Raw genomic sequence first — 16625 nt, forward strand, 5'->3', positions numbered from 1 at the left:
TCTGTCAGGAAATTTTAGTTTCCATGACAGGCGCAGAGACTACGTTTCCTACCGCTTGTCACTTTACTGACCGCACCTGTCACTTTACCGGCCACACCGTCACTTTACCGGCCGCATTTGTGACATTTCCAAATGTCTATAATGACTCCTGTCATCACTGACAGATTGACGTTAATCAAAAGTTCTATATATAAATTCAAATTTTATATTAAAATACGATTTCGGGTAAAATTTAATACAAAACTCGTTAGTAAAATGATATTACCTGACTCGGAAATTAAAGTACTCGGCCCCAAAGGGGCCTCGCACTTCAATATTTCCTCGCCAGTAATGCATCATTTTCCTGACTCATTCACCCTCATTATACTCGCAAGGTTTCGAGATCATAAATTCTTTCGTTGACTGAATGACTACCTACAGTACAGTCCTAGACAGTTGACTGGATAGGCAAGTTACTTGACTTGAAGTCAAGTTAAGTTCAAGTAAACCGTTGAAGATTGTCACGCATTTGAAGCTGATTCTGTAAATCATCAACACTATTTTTTTAAACTTTGAACTGCGTAGAGACTAGATCAAACAAACTAGTTGTCAGGTAAACTCCTGACTTTCCGACTACTTTTAATAAAGTCATTGCAATTATCTTTGGTCATAGTATAACATTTAGAAAATGTCATCTAGCGCTTTTATTTTGCACCAGGCGCAAAAAGTGTGAACCCTTTTTTGTAGATCCCATCAAGACACATCTTTCTTATAATTAACATTTTTCACTCTGATGCTTACTTTTAGAGAAAAATGCAAATTTACAAAAATAAAATAACTATTTTAACTTTTCAATTCAAAACTTCTCAAAAACAAAGGAACTCACAAAAAAATTGCAATGAACTTTTTTGTACAGGTTTTTAAACCATTTTGGACAGTGTATGTAAAAAAATTTTTTCAAGCCGTTATAGCTCTTTTAAACTTTTAAATATTCTCAACAACCATGAAGATGGTTCCGGATTAAAACCAAAATAGGACGTTTTCGATTCCCTACGACCCTATATGCACCCCAAATTTCGTCCAAATCTGTTCAGGGGTTTTTTAGTTATCGTGGTCACAAAAAACGAACCACATACATACACCCACCCCCTTACCCGCCTCGTAATATTTATGGCAACATGAGAATAAACCCAAATTGTGGCGATTTCGTTTAAACATACATAAGAGGTAGCGCCATCTTGTGCGGATCATGAAAAACCGAGGGTATCCAAGATACCTTCCATAGGAAGGAAACTGTACTGTGTTAAGTATTATGGCATCATTTGCCACAATTATTATGAAACAAGATTTTAGTGTGTGGGCTGCCAGTAATATGCCATTTTGTGCAGTGTGTTAAAGAAAGATGTCATAAACATTGCATTTCCAAATTTGTGTGAAAATGCAGTGTTGCCAAGTTTTCACTCTCTGTTTTTCTTATAGATAACGATTGCTGAAGAGGATATTTCCTCTGAATATGTACATTAGTATAAAGGGGGAGGGTTACATAAGTTCTTCGAAACGAAAACTCCCATGAAAGCAATATTATTCAACTGGTGTGGGAGTTCGATGTGTTGCCTAACCTCATTCACGCTACGCTATGAAACCGATAGAAACGCCTAAGATAATGTCATTTTGCAAAATAGACAAAATTGATGACAAAATCATGGTTGCCATACAAGTTAGGTAGGTACGTAGTCAATTTTAGGTACCTAAATAGTGGTAGGTAGTTGCGCTAGTCTAGAATCTAGAGCAGTGGTGGACTAAAGTGCAAATGGCACCTGGACCAAAACATTGAATAAAAATTTATTCAATGACCAAAAGTTAACAGCCATCAAAGACATAAGCTGAATCAAGCAACGCTTTACAAATGTCCTGAAGCAGTTTATGTATTAAAAGTATCTCTAGTAGATTTCTTACAAACAAAATTCATCCTTGGGATATCCACTCCCCAGATTATCTCTCTGTTCTTACCAAATTAATTTACCTTTACCGCGAGATCCACATATAGTACCTACCGTTTAGAAAAAATTAACCCAGGTACAAAACACAATTTTGCTTAGAAATCTTTATTCAGTTGGCTATACACAAATACAGAAGGAATTTTATAAATCCCAATGAACAACAGAAAAATTAAAAATGTTTCAGAAAACTACAATAATCTTAATTAGTACAGCAATGGTACTTTCAGCATTGAATTGATAACTATCTATAAATTCAATGCTTTCAGTAAAGCTACCTAGTACCTGTACATTTTTTAGTAATAAGAAATAGATTAAACGTGTAAAATGTCACACTATAGTACAACAAAGGCAGTTTTTAACTTTGTATGAGTAAAGGCACTCATCTTTTCTCTTGTCTAGATGGTTTTTAATGCAGAATTTTACGTCGGTCCATGATCTTGTGGGCAAAACATCATGTTCTTCTAAGCACTTTTCACATTGAGCTTCTCCGGGTACTAGATCTTTTTTTAATTTCTTGGTTGAAAAAACCTAAGACAGCTGATTTTTCTTCTGAAGACCATATGGCGCGCTACTAGAGATTTATGCTGGAGTTTACCTGTAACATTAACATGATGTTAGATAAAATTTAACATTTGTATCTCACCAGAATCAAATAATGAAATAGTAAAATGATGAAAATAAACCTCTCGTCAGGAAAGATTGCCGGTCACAAAACACTTGAGCTGGGTCTACAATCGAGGTTTTTCTAAAAATGTAAGCGACTTCCGGGATAGTATCGTGTCAATGTTGAACAAAAAGACTTTTCGTTCAACATTGGCACGATCCTATTCCGGAAGTTGCTCGCATCTTAAGAAAAACATAGACAAGGTGTGCTGTGACGGGCAATCTTTCCTGGCGATAGTTATATATAATTTTACCTTTTGTATTTGGTTTTATCAAATCTATCTCCTCCATAATTTCCCCTGTAGTCTGTATTGGTGCGATTCGGTTTTCTTCAGGATTTAGGGCATCTGTAAGACACATATGATATAAATATACTATCGCGCAATCACATACATCCACGAAAAGGATGCAAATCATATACACAGTGACCAAGGTAAGGATGAACAGCATGGGAAAATTGGAAACCATAAGAGATACACAGTCGGTTAATTAGAAAAAGTCGAGTATTTTAGGGCTTAGTAAGATGTTTTTAAAATTCAGATATCTGATCAGTTCCAAAGGTATTCGACAGAAACCGAAATTAGCCGTATTCGTTTTTATTTTTGTCTGGTCCTGTTTAAAAAGATATCAAAAAACAAATAACCTTCCTCATAGGCATATCATGAACTTGATATTTTTATGTGAACCTGAAAGTACATACTGTTCGAGTAGCATTTTTTATGGAGAATACAATGAAGTATGGGACAATTATCATTCAGAAGAACCATCAATGAATTATTTTGACATTTTGTCAACCCCTACTACACCAAAATGTTAACACATAATATTAATAACAATATTTTTAACAAGCATTTTTTCTGACATAAATAATAAACAACTTTTATTATGTTGGTGTAGTAGGTCATTGACAACATGTCAAAATAATTCATTTATGGGTCCTTTAAATGACATATTGTCCCATACTTATTGTATTCGCCATACAAAATGCTACTCGATACAGTATGTACTTTTTCTAGGTTCACAGAAAAATATAAAATTGAGGATGTGCCTATGAGGAAGGTTATTTGTTTTTATAATGGAGATGTGCAGATAAAGCTCATTTTTTTAGACCGAAATAGGGTTCTAAGGGGAGAAGGCGGTATGGCTCTTTATACACAAACATTTAAAGACCGCCTGGCATACATTCAAAATCCTCCGACACTCTATTCTGCAGATTTTTCCTTTGAGAGTACTTTCCTCCGACAAACAGTTTTCGAGACATTCGCTCTTAAAGTTTAGACATCACCAATGGATATATTTCTTGCAGACGTTCCAATCGCCCTTTGTGAGAACCCTCTTCCGACAATCCGTTCTGAAGATATAAGGGAATATATCCGATTACGATAAGAGGTCGAGGAGGAGGTCTATGGTTGGTAGAAATTAATTCCTTTCGTTGATACCTTTCATTAAAGTACCATGAAGGATAAAACCAGTTCCACTCCCCCCCCCCTTCCCCACCACTGTCTTTTGATAAGAGGACAGAGAGCAGGGCAGTAGTTGGTAGAAAGCGGTTCCTTTCGTTGAGACCTTTAATTAGAATACCATGAAAGACAAAATTAATTAATTAATTTCTAACTCCCCCCCCCCCACAACCGCCGGCCCCATCCCCCACTGATAACGAAAAAGAGTCGCGCGGGGAAGTTATAAGTATGTACAAAGCAATCTATTTGAATGATACCTTTAAGTTATGCACGTTTTACTATCAAAAACAGCATCTCAGGAAATAATTCATGCCCCCCCCCCCCCTTTAGACAGCGAAATTTTATAGTAAAAAATTCCAGGACCAGGGAAATTTTAGGACACAAATGAATTCGGAAATATTTACCTTGACAACGTTCGATGTCTTGAAGATCATATTCATCCTGGATGCTGTCTTACGGATGGACGGGATTTTTGAGCATCGACAAAATTCTAACTGATCTTCTCGGCATTGTTCCAAAAAAATACTGCAAAAATTATAATTAAAATTTGCATTGGAATTGGTGATAATTATAACATTATGGGGAAGCTAAATTTAAAAAACGAATCATTACAATGGAATGGTCATAACCAAATTAAACTTTAAATCTGTCATTATAGAGGGTGTCCGGTGTTGAACAGGTTATGCATCCGTAGGGACATATTTATTTCTTTATATCGAAATATTTTCTCCCCTAATTAATTTAGAGCAAAGTTGTAAAAAGGTTTCTTGTCGCTTGAACAATAAATTCTGCGTCTGCTCATGCCCTCATTTATTATTTTTAAAATCGGGAAACCGGAAAAAATATATAAATGAGAATTAGTATGTATTTGCCTAAAAAACTAATTTTAGTATTCAATACTTTCAATGGACGAATGATTTATCACTAACATCACTCGTGCCGTGAAATCATTGAAACAAAAATTAAATTTCCAATTATTATCCTTTTAATTTATAACTTCCTTAATTTCTCCGATTTACCACAACAACAAATTACAAATGGGCACATCAATAGACGCAGAAATTTATAATCGACAAAAACGGTATTTACAACTTCAGTGTAAAATATTTAGGGAAAAAAATGTTTGGATATAAAGGAATTACCATCGATATGCCTATGGTGCATAAACCAATTCTACACCCTGTATACTTCCGCATAAACTTTTAATGGGGCTCCTGTATCGAAAGCACATCGTAATCGTAGTTCGTAGTAACTTTATGTCTTCACCTACCTTACAGTCCTTTAGATATTAATTACCACTTATCATCCAATGTCAATTACATTACGTTACGTAAGTACGCCACAACACAACTCCCCGCCAAAGACCCGAATGAAGGAAAAATTGTAAAATGAAGCTGAGAACGTTCGTCTTATCTGTGATGCGATGCACTTTCTGCCAAGGCCAACGGAAATTCCAATCTGAAAGCCTACACTTACAATTTTATTTCCTACACTTATAATTTTATTTACAAAAACAATGAAACGAAGATGTGTATACTGTATACTTGCAAAACTGTACAATTTGGCACAAAAAAAACTCATTTATTTATTCACCATTTTACTTCATTGCAAATTGAAAATCATACCTACCACGGGGCACGGACGATGGGTTCTTGTTTCTAAATTTCTTATATGATTGACTATTGGATTAGCAATGCTATAGTTACTCAATGCTTATTACTTATATTTAATTAACAAGACGATAAAGAGATTAACCTTTTACCAAAGATCATAATATGATCTTTGCTTTTACCATTATGTCCCATTATCATCTTGTGAAAAACGGGCGGATGGCGTTCTATTACGTACCGAACTAGCTAGAGCTTGAAATATTAAATATTTACAAAATAAATTTGACTGACGGCAAAATGGCAAAATTGTTTTTTGAATTATTAAAAAAACTAAAGTTGTCCAACTTACGTAAAAAATCATTTTAAAATGACAGAATTCCTATTAGGCAAATTTTTCTTCGACAAAGTGTCACCAAACTCGTAGGTAAAATATTTTAGGTTCCCAGGCGATATAGCGGGAACCCAAAATGACAAAAACGAAATTTGAGTGGGTTCAAAACAGACGCGCCTTTTTAGGTTGCACAAGTTTGTATAATAAGATTTCGGTGTACTGTAGTTTTCTCGGACGATGGGCGTCGTTTTTTGAATTATTAAAAAAACTAAAGTTGTCCAACTTACTTAAAAAATCATTTTAAAATAATAGAATTCCCATTAGGCAGATTTTTCTTCGACAAAGTGTCACCAAACTCGAGGTAAAATATCTTGATCTCCCAGGCGATATAGCGGGAACTCAAAATGACAAAAACGAAATTTTGGTGATTCAAAGCAGACGTGCCCTTTTAGGTTGTACAAGTTTGTATAATAAGATTTCGGTGTATTGCAGTTTTCTCGAACGATGGGTGCCGTTTTTTGAATTATCCAAAAAACTAAAGTTGTCCAACTTACTTAAAAAATCATTTTAAAATGACAGAATTCCTATTATGCAGAATTTTCTACGACAAAGTATCACCAAACTCGTAGGTAAAATATCTTGGGTTCCCAGGCGATATAGCGGGAACCCAAAATGACAAAAACGAAATTTGGAGGATTCAAAACAGACGCGTCCTTTTAGGTTGTACAAGTTTGTATAATAAGATTTCGGTGTATTGTAGTTTTCTCGAACGATGGGTGTCGTTTTTTGAATTATCCAAAAAACTAAAGTTGTCCAACTTACTTAAAAAATCATTTTAAAATGACAGAATTCCTATTATGCAGATTTTTCTACGACACAGTGTTACCAAACTCGTAGGTAAAATATTTTAGGTTCCCAGGCGATATAGCGGGAACCCAAAATGACAAAAACGAAATTTGAGTGGGTTCAAAACAGACGCGCCTTTTTAGGTTGCACAAGTTTGTATAATAAGATTTCGGTGTACTGTAGTTTTCTCGGACGATGGGCGTCGTTTTTGAATTATTAAAAAAACTAAAGTTGTCCAACTTACTTAAAAAATCATTTTAAAATGACGAATTCCTATTATGCAGATTTTTCTTCGACAAAGTGTCACCAAACTCGAGGTTTCCCAGGCGATATTGACAAAAACGAAATTATTCAAAAAGAAGGTTGTACAAGTTTGTATAATATTTCGGTGTAAGTTTTCTTGTCGTTTTTTGAATTATTAAAAAAACTAAAGTTGTCCAACTTACTTAAAAAATCATTTTAAAATAACAGAATTCCTATTAGGCAGATTTTTCTTCGACAAAGTGTCACCAAACTCGAGGTAAAATATCTTGATCTCCCAGGCGATATAGCGGGAACTCAAAATGACAAAAACGAAATTTTGGTGATTCAAAGCAGACGTGCCCTTTTAGGTTGTACAAGTTTGTATAATAAGATTTCGGTGTATTGTAGTTTTCTCGAACGATGGGTGCCGTTTTTTGAATTATCCAAAAAACTAAAGTTGTCCAACTTACTTAAAAAATCATTTTAAAATGACAGAATTCCTATTATGCAGATTTTTCTACGACAAAGTGTCACCAAACTCGTAGGTAAAATATCTTGGGTTCCCAGGCGATATAGCGGGAACCCAAAATGACAAAAACGAAATTTGGGGGATTCAAAACAGACGCGCCCTTTTAGGTTGTACAAGTTTGTATAATAAGATTTCGGTGTATTGTAGTTTTCTCGAACGATGGGTGTCGTTTTTTGAATTATCCAAAAAACTAAAGTTGTCCAACTTACTTAAAAAATCATTTTAAAACGACAGAAGGAGAAATCATTAATAATATTTTTGGCTCAAACGTTTTGTGCTGTAAAAGATGATGTTTTCTTGAATTTGAAGATGATTGCCACATGACCATACCCTTTAGATTCAAAATGTTTTACAATCATAAGTTTGCACGGTACAATGGCCTAATAAGAGGTATCAGGCCATGCATTAGATGAATGTTGAAGGAAGATCCTATGAAATAATGCGCGCCGGTAGGTATGCGTTCCCAATTTATGGAGAAATGGGAATTTTATAGACAGATACACACGAGGACGAATGGTCTTCATTCCATTTCAATAAATCATTTGCGATAACTTTGTGAGGTACTTGCGATAGCGCCGGTTTGATGTACCGCCGGCTAGTCGTCGCCGGTTTGGTCATTGCCGGTTAGTAGTGTACCGGTCTACACTTCTATAGCCTTAAGTTTGGTAATTTTATGTTTGTTTATAAACAATAAAAATTGGCTAAGTTATCAGTTCTATCAAAGTTTATGGGACACAGATGGTATAAGTATAGGTAAATGTAAATGCGTAGTGGTTTCAAACTAAAAAAATTCGTTAAGGCCCTTGTAAGCAAGAGGCGAAGAGACCACTTTCAAATTTAATTTTGCGATTTTAATAGCCCTTATCGACAGTTCATGACTTAACGAGAATACAAACATGAAATAATTTTTAATTTCTGATCGAATGACACCACTACCAAGTCTGTAAGTGGTGTAGTTCCGGAGCCTTTGTGACTCAGACAGACAGACAGACATCAAGAGCGAAAAAGTGCGCTTTTTATTTATTGTAAGTGCACTAAACATGTCACTTTATACTTAATTAGATTAGAACCTACGAGCTTATTTTTTACTCGTATATTAGAATTAGAATACTTAAAAATTTGTATGTGTATAAAAAGAAAATAAACTCGCATTAAAATTTGCACCGCAGACGTAGCAAACGCAGGCAGTGGTAATCAGCTGTTCGTGTATTAATATCACCGGTCAAGGTCAATAATACAAGGCAAATCACACCGCTGCATTCTACGATTCTACCCACATTTTAATAACTCGTCCTACAAACAAATTACAAAAAAGTGATATGATATGACCTGTTGTTTCTTTTTGCAATTTGATAGTAGTATCGACTGTGAAAACTTGGACTTGCGGCGAAAATATTGACAGTATCATGTTTTTGAAAATGAAAATTGGAAGATTGTTATTAGCCACCGTTTTCGCAAATACCTAGGTTAAGGTACCTACATAAAGATTTCGACGGTAGGTATTCTAACGAGAGGTCTTGAGGTAGACTGTAGGTCAGCAAAATGCGCCCGGAAATATTATACCTATTTATTCGTTATGGATGATTCACGTGCGCCAAGAATGATTTCTGTTATTTTTATTGCTAGAAGTTACAAAAAGAAATTTTCTTTCGAAAATGAAGGTCAAAACTTTTTCAACAGCAAACCCATTATAGTGAGCAAGAGGCAAAAAGTGCACTTTCAAATTTGTTTTTTTCGATTTTAATAGCCCTTATGGATATTTCATGCCTTTGCGAGAATACATACATGAAATAATTTTTAATTTCTGATCGAATGACACCAATACCAAGTCTGTAAGTAGATGGTTCCTGAGCAATTGTGACTTTAGACAGAGAGACAGACAGACATCAAGAGTGCAAAAGTGTACTAGTTAGACTTAGATCGTTGAATGAAAAAGATGATGATTATTAAGCCGCAGAGCAAAGCGATCTTTGTAGGGGAATCGATGGTGTCCGTCTGTCCGTGAACACGATAACTGTCAAACGCTTGCACAAAAAGTATATTATAGTTTTCTGTGCATAAGTATATACTTTTTTTGCAAAAACCTTGAATATGTTTGTGGTTTGTGCAGGAAGATCCGTAGCCCCCCCCTCCCCCCAATTAAACCTTTTTATACCAAACTTACACCATTTTGTGTACTAATTGGCGAAGACCATTGTACTCAGTGAACACAAGGAGACTGATTCAGAAGTGAAAATGTTGTCATATAGCAATGGAGGAAAGATTTGAGAACTTGAGACAATTTGAGGAACTTAAGATATATAAGACTCTTGCCTTGTTTAAGTATGAAGAAGTTCAATTTAGGGAGATCTTAATCTGTAAATTGAAATTCAAAATAACAATACATAGTAAAAACAGGCTAATCACGTTAACACGATATTCAAAACAAACAACTTCATTACACCAAATAGTTCTTGAGATATTCGAATTCAAATTTTCGCGCATGCATCTCGCAAAAAACTTTAATTTCCACTTTGTTAGTACCTATTCTGTTACGACCCTTCGTTCTCCAACATATATCATATCTCGGTTGTCAGTACCCCGGCCCGGTCAACTGTGGTACCGCTAGTTGCGTCTCAGGGAAACCTATCACTTTCCCTTTGTGCGTACCGACTTGAGACACTCCGTTCTCAAGTTATTCGCATATGAATTTTTGACCCTACCAGCGGAAATTCATAAGGATTGCTCCGCAAATAAGATAATCACCGCGCAATAAATTGGTTGTGCACCGTTCAAACCCGATTAAATCAGCTCTCGTTTGGAAACACGACTTTTTATCCGGCTCATATTCAATAGTAGGTACTGATCCTTGAACGCGTAGAATTCGAATAAAGGTTTCACGTCGGTGTCTGTTTTCGTTCTCGAGTTAGACAAGGAACAGACGGACAAAACCATCACATAAAAGGAAAATTCCCCTAAAACATACATTGAATTTAATGTAATTAAGAATAGAAATCCACGATACGATGTAATTCCATCTCATTCGCTAACGACGTAAATTCTCAGCGGCCTATAGGTACGTATTTTTGCCTTTCCCCTAAATGTGATTTGATCTACGTAAATAAGTAAAGGAATGTGAACTAGGTCATGAAAAATGCATACATTTTTTAAACGTAAACGACCATTTATGTATTTTCTTACGTTAAGAATTCGCGTTACGCTTAACGGTATTGAACAGTTCGAAAGCACTCATGATATTTTTTTTATTTTTTACACATCGCTCAATAATATTAAAAACCAAAATAGCACAGTATAACCTCTTTGGGGAATTAAATATACGTGTAAACAAATAGAGCAAACGAGCACCTGGGCATAGCTTTAGCATGCGAAAAACCAAATTTTTGAACCTTGTGTTATATTTGCTTTTATTCCAAATGCCTAAGTATCAAATTTCATTTAAATGATTTCGTAAATAAGAAAGTTGGCACTGCGCATTCGTAAAACCAAATTTTTAAACTGCCCTTACATTTGCTTTTATTTCAAATGCATATAGTGCTATTTATTAAGAAGTAGACATAGGGATTTACGTATATTGACTTCTGACTGTCATACAAATTAATTGGAATATTGTTGTTTTGCCTTCCGTATTTTTTTTTCGTTCGTGTGTGATGTATTCAACTGAAGAAAAAATATGTGCAAACAATATTCAAATTAATTAATATGACATCCAGATCTTTATTTGTTTTAAGAAGATATTTTGGATGCGTATAAAATTAGGTGCCCTTCAGAAGAGATTTTGTCATTTAAAAGTAGACATAGGGAAAAATAATACACGTAAATCCATATGTCTACTTCTAAATAAATAGCACTGTATATCAAATTTCATTTAAATACTTTCATAAAATGAAAGTTGGCCCGCCCATGCGCAAAACCAAATTTTTCAAGTGCCGTTACATTTGCTTTCATCCGAAGTGCTTTTGTGCTTTCATTTAAATTCCTTCATAAATAAAAACGTTTGCGATTCGGTTCATAAATGGTAGAGATGAGAAAAGGACACTGTCAATGTTGCATCGATTAGACTGAACTTTTGGCATTGCGTATTGTATATGACTTAAGCTATAAGTCTCTACAAATTTGATAAAGAATCCATATCATGCTAACGGACGGACAGACACAGCAAAATAATAAAATCGATAGGAGCTCGTTAATAAGCAGTTCACAACTTTTCCATTTAAGGTGCTATCTATAATAGCATGTATTATTATCTTTGGTAAAATGGATCGTAAATCTAAAGTTAAAGAATTTGCTTCGAGAATGTTTTTCTGGGATATCCAGCGCGGCGTTCCTGAAGAGTGAAGAAAGTTTGATTCAAACAATTGGTGTACCAAACGCATCTTTCGTGAGAGAGCTACGGTGGATTTCCTACTTTCTCGATGTTTCTAAGTTACATTTCTACTCGTGTACTTAAGAGTTAATTAATTAATTTAAGTTTTCTACTACGTTTTAAAATATAAGCACAATTTAAACAGGAATAATATTTGTAGGCAACAAACATTACATTGGCATGATATAATCCAAAAACGAGAACTCGATGGATTATGCAACACATCGTACATAAAATCGTATAAATAAATGTGGCAACACTGCCAATTATTGTAGAGGGCAGCACTAATTAATGCAGCTTTAAGTTGCCATAAATATTGGTGTGTGTGCTATGTGAATATACCCCAATTGTGGCAACTTTGAGAAATGTCCATGTTACATTTTTAATTTTAATTTGTAGTTGGTAATGGAGGGATATGTGACGTAGAATCGCTTGGCGTATAATATGGTCCTTGTCACTGTTTCCTATATGATGTAGGGCAAGCGAATAGCACCTTTAAAATTGTGACAGCGCGTGTATGCTGCCACAATTTTTGAAGCTGCCACAGTTCAGGCATATTCACACACAATGTTGCCATAAATATCGGGAAACGTACACACCCTCTCTCTCACACACACACACACACACACACAATTTAAACACATATTGGTGAGGTACTTCATCTATCTATTTAAATATTCTTTTTCATTATAAAAAACTCCTAATGACAAAAACTCTTTAACTTTTCTTTTAAACTGTGGTTTTGTCAAGTTTTTGAAGGCACTAGGCAACGAGTTATAATATAAAGCGCTCTTATACTCAGGCGACTTCTTAAAAAAAGAATGTCGTGGTTTACTTAGTCGGAGATTATCTTTGTGTCTAGTATCGTAAGTGTGCATATCTTTATTGAGCAAATAGGTATTCTTGTGCATATGTATGTGAGTCACACAGTGGAGTACATATGTATATGGAAAACAAGGTGAGAATTCGATGGCTGCGGAAAACCCCTCGGCACGAATGATAGTATTTAATATTGAAAATTAATCGGAGTAGTCTTTTTTGCAATACAAACACTCTGTCACAGTAAATGCTGGCTCCCCATACGGCAATATTATAACTAATCGCTGAGTATGCTAATGCATAGTACACACTTACTAAAACTCCAGGTCCAAATGAGTTTTTGAGCTTCACCATTAGGTAGTAAATCTTGTTAAGCTTGCAGCAGACATCAGACACCTGGGTAGACCAAGACAACGTATCATCAAGGCGTATGCCTAAGAATGTTGTCCTCCGTGCACTTGGTATTACATGGTTGTTCATTTTAAAGTTGAATGTGTTCGTATCACAGTATTTGGAATGAATTTCAATGAACGCAGATTTGTTGTAGTTGACAGCTAGCCCATTCTTCCCACACCATGACTCAAATTGATTTAGTACTATCTCGACATTATGGACGATATCCTGTGTAGTATTTCCACTCACCACAACAGTGGTATCGTCGGCGTACATAAATAATTTACCGCTAGAAATGTATTCTGGGAGGTCATTTATGAATAGAAGGAAGATCAGTGGGCCAAGTACACTCCCTTGCGGGGTCCCTATCTCGAGATTGAATTTGTCGGACATATTTCCATTCACCTTTACAACGATTGAACGGTTTGACAGGTAGGAGTAGAGCCATTCGTTTATCGTGCCCCTTAATCCGTACCTTTCCAATTTTGCACACACAATTTGCTTATTGACGCTGTCGAATGCACTCGATAGGTCAAATTGAAGTGCCACAATAATATTCTTTTTGTCTAGTTCCCGAAAAAGATACTGGGTAAATTCATAGTTTGCGGATGCCGTCGAATATCCTGGACGAAAGCCGTGCTGGCAATCCGTGATGACCATGTATTTATTTAAAAACGACCATAATTTTGTTTATGTAGACCGGCAAAAGTACTTTTGTGGCAGGGCCGTCTTTTCTCACGTTACGTATAGCCTTGTTCTTCATTTCATCGTCCGATTCTGTTTGCTTTCAGATTCAGATGAAGTTTGTTCACTATCACTATCGTCACGAACATAGCGCGTAGAATGCTTTGAACGTCCCTCGTATGCGTTTGATTTAGTACCTTGTTTTATTACTGCACGTCCCGAAATTACACAAACACGAGCGAAATGATTTTTTTCTCCGCAACTGCTACACACTTTCCCATAGGCCGAACAATATTTTTGCCTGTGTTTGGAATCACCGCAAAATAAACAGTCTGTTTGTGGATTTAAGTCAATAATTTTTGGTTTATTTTCTTTTGGCAAATGTTTGTCACTTTTAAATTTTTGTTTTGAAGTTCCCGGTTTACTTACGCGGTTCACATAATTATTGTCCGAAATCTGATTGATTTGTAAACTGTTTAACTGCTTTGACTGAATGCACGCTTGTTCTAAAATGAGAGACGTCGCTTCTACTTCGTCGGAAGTAGTACCTATCGTTTGTTGAATGTTTTTGAATAATTTTTTCTTGCCATTCGCGGTTGTTTATGCCGAAAATTAACTGATCACGCATTCGTTCGTTTAAGCCAGCACCAAAACTGCAGTCTCCAGCTAATGCACGCATATAGTTAGTGACACTTTCATTTTCATTCCTAAAACAGCCCGCAAAGTTTATTCTTTCAGCAAAAATGTAAACCTTTTTACCGTAAATTTTATTTAGCACTGTTGTGAGTTGTATATAAGTCTTTTCGATCAACTTTTCGGGTTTAAAGTGATCAAATAAAATTTTAAAAACGTCTGCACCTACCTTTGATAGCAGCAAATTTCGTCTTACCTCCGCCGAATCATTTCCCATTAGTCCACGTATTTCCAACTCCAATTCAAAACGCTGCAAGTAATAATCCCATCCTCGTCGCCAATGTGGGAATATGAGGTAGACCGAATTAACATTTATTTATGTAACAAAGTAAAACTGAACACTTCAACTAAAACTTAAGAACACAATGTATGTCTGTAAGTAATAAATGCCTGTTTATATGTAGGTATTCAATATTTGTGTGTGTGTCTGATTTTACAAAGTTTGACAAGTGACAAGTGATCTCACCCTAAAGGTGGGTTCATAGCTCTCCGTTCATCCGTTGCGTTGATCCGTCAAACGGATAGTACATTTTGTTAAGGTTTATAGCAATCCGTCCACATTGTACATTTGCAACGTATAACCATAACCTAAATTTTATTTAGTACTATACCCTCCGTGATTTTCAGTATGTAAAAATGGTACGATAGTAAGAACACGCTGCGATCTGATTATTACCGTAAAGAACGAATAGGCGAACACTGTTAACGTACCAAACGTAACCTCACTCTTGTTAAAAACGGACCAACGGAAACGTAAATGTTCAACTTCAACCAACTTTTCCGTCGGACGACGTACGATTTAAAAATTTGCTATCTTGTGATTGGCTAACGGACAAACGGAAACGTATGAACGGAGAGCTATGAACTTACCTTAAGACAAGGAAAGAGAGGGGACCCGTAATACCGCATCCAAGGCATGTGTGAATTTGACGCGAATTTCGAGACGACCGCCATATTTTCGGTGGCAGTCAAAGCGCGGTGGCAGTGTGAATTTATTGACATTTCTTCATTATTGATAAAGTTTGTGTGTGCAAAACTGTGTGATATAAACGTGGTGAATTGTTCTGCGTACAACTGTAAAAGTTGCAGTGGTCGTTGTCCAGCAGGAATATCATTTCATAGGCAAGATAAAAAACGGCACGTTGTCTGGTTTGGCTAAATTTAATTAAATCTTCATGGTAGTTAATAAAACACTTTTAAGGTCTTCATTTTCATAATCTTACAATTGTCCTATATTTTTGTGCATCAATAAAATACTGCTTTATACTTCTTTTCATTGATAATTTCTCGATTACAGTAAGCAAGTGATATTCCAGTGGCGGCGTGACTATCTAGTTACATGACGTAACAGATATGTACATGTTTGGATGCCTAACCCTTAGGCGACTGATTACTTTGTATAGAGTAGTTTAACTATAGTGTATGTTGCCTTTGTACTTACATGTAGTACGACAGATAGGATTTGGTCTTAAAAAGAGAGAGGTCATCGATGGATGTTCGAAACAATACACATCGATCGCCGCCACATTCGATAAAGACAAGATATCCTGAAGGAAGATCGTTATGATTAAACCCGTTAGGGGAGAAGACATCTCAATTCAATATTATCACCGTCGTCATCGTCAACGGTTTGCTATAGTATCAACAGCTTATTACTGAAGTACAAGAAACTGCTTAGGGCTTTATTGCCAAAGCCTGTTGTATAATTGTGAGTATTCCAATTCATTTATTCTATTTTATGGTTGCTATTTTGTTTAGAAATAATTTCCCATTCTGAAACCATCAGCTGCGTTTGCCCTCAAGATTCACTCGGAAAAGAATATAGGTACATTTATTTTATTTGTACAGTTTTCAATATAAGAATTATTTACTAACGTTGTACTTTATTTTCCTTCATGATAACAACCAAACTGATAAGAAGTGTATCAATCAAGTACAGTTCATTATGTACTTTGTTGGTGCATGATCACCTGGTTCTCCGCACTTAGCCGCAAACAGTGTATAAGCTAATG

The 16625-nt window shown here is 35.6% G+C and overlaps 2 long non-coding RNA genes across 2 annotated transcripts; one reads left to right on the forward strand and one right to left on the reverse strand.

Annotated features, from left to right (window-relative positions):
- Window positions 1-2075: 2075 nt before the first annotated feature.
- On the reverse strand, window positions 2076-5868 carry LOC116164947. The gene is made up of 4 exons (XR_004144036.1): window positions 5373-5868; window positions 4507-4627; window positions 2897-2989; window positions 2076-2574 (listed from the first exon to the last, which is right to left on the reverse strand). It is a non-coding gene; the product is annotated as an uncharacterized LOC116164947 (long non-coding RNA).
- A 10200-nt stretch (window positions 5869-16068) lies between these two features.
- LOC116163178 lies at window positions 16069-16487 on the forward strand. The gene is made up of 2 exons (XR_004143687.1): window positions 16069-16321; window positions 16372-16487. It is a non-coding gene; the product is annotated as an uncharacterized LOC116163178 (long non-coding RNA).
- Window positions 16488-16625: the final 138 nt, after the last annotated feature.

This window comes from Photinus pyralis, unplaced genomic scaffold (assembly GCF_008802855.1).
Source record: "Photinus pyralis isolate 1611_PpyrPB1 unplaced genomic scaffold, Ppyr1.3 Ppyr1.4_LG2, whole genome shotgun sequence".
In the NCBI taxonomy this organism is placed as follows: domain Eukaryota; kingdom Metazoa; phylum Arthropoda; class Insecta; order Coleoptera; family Lampyridae; genus Photinus; species Photinus pyralis.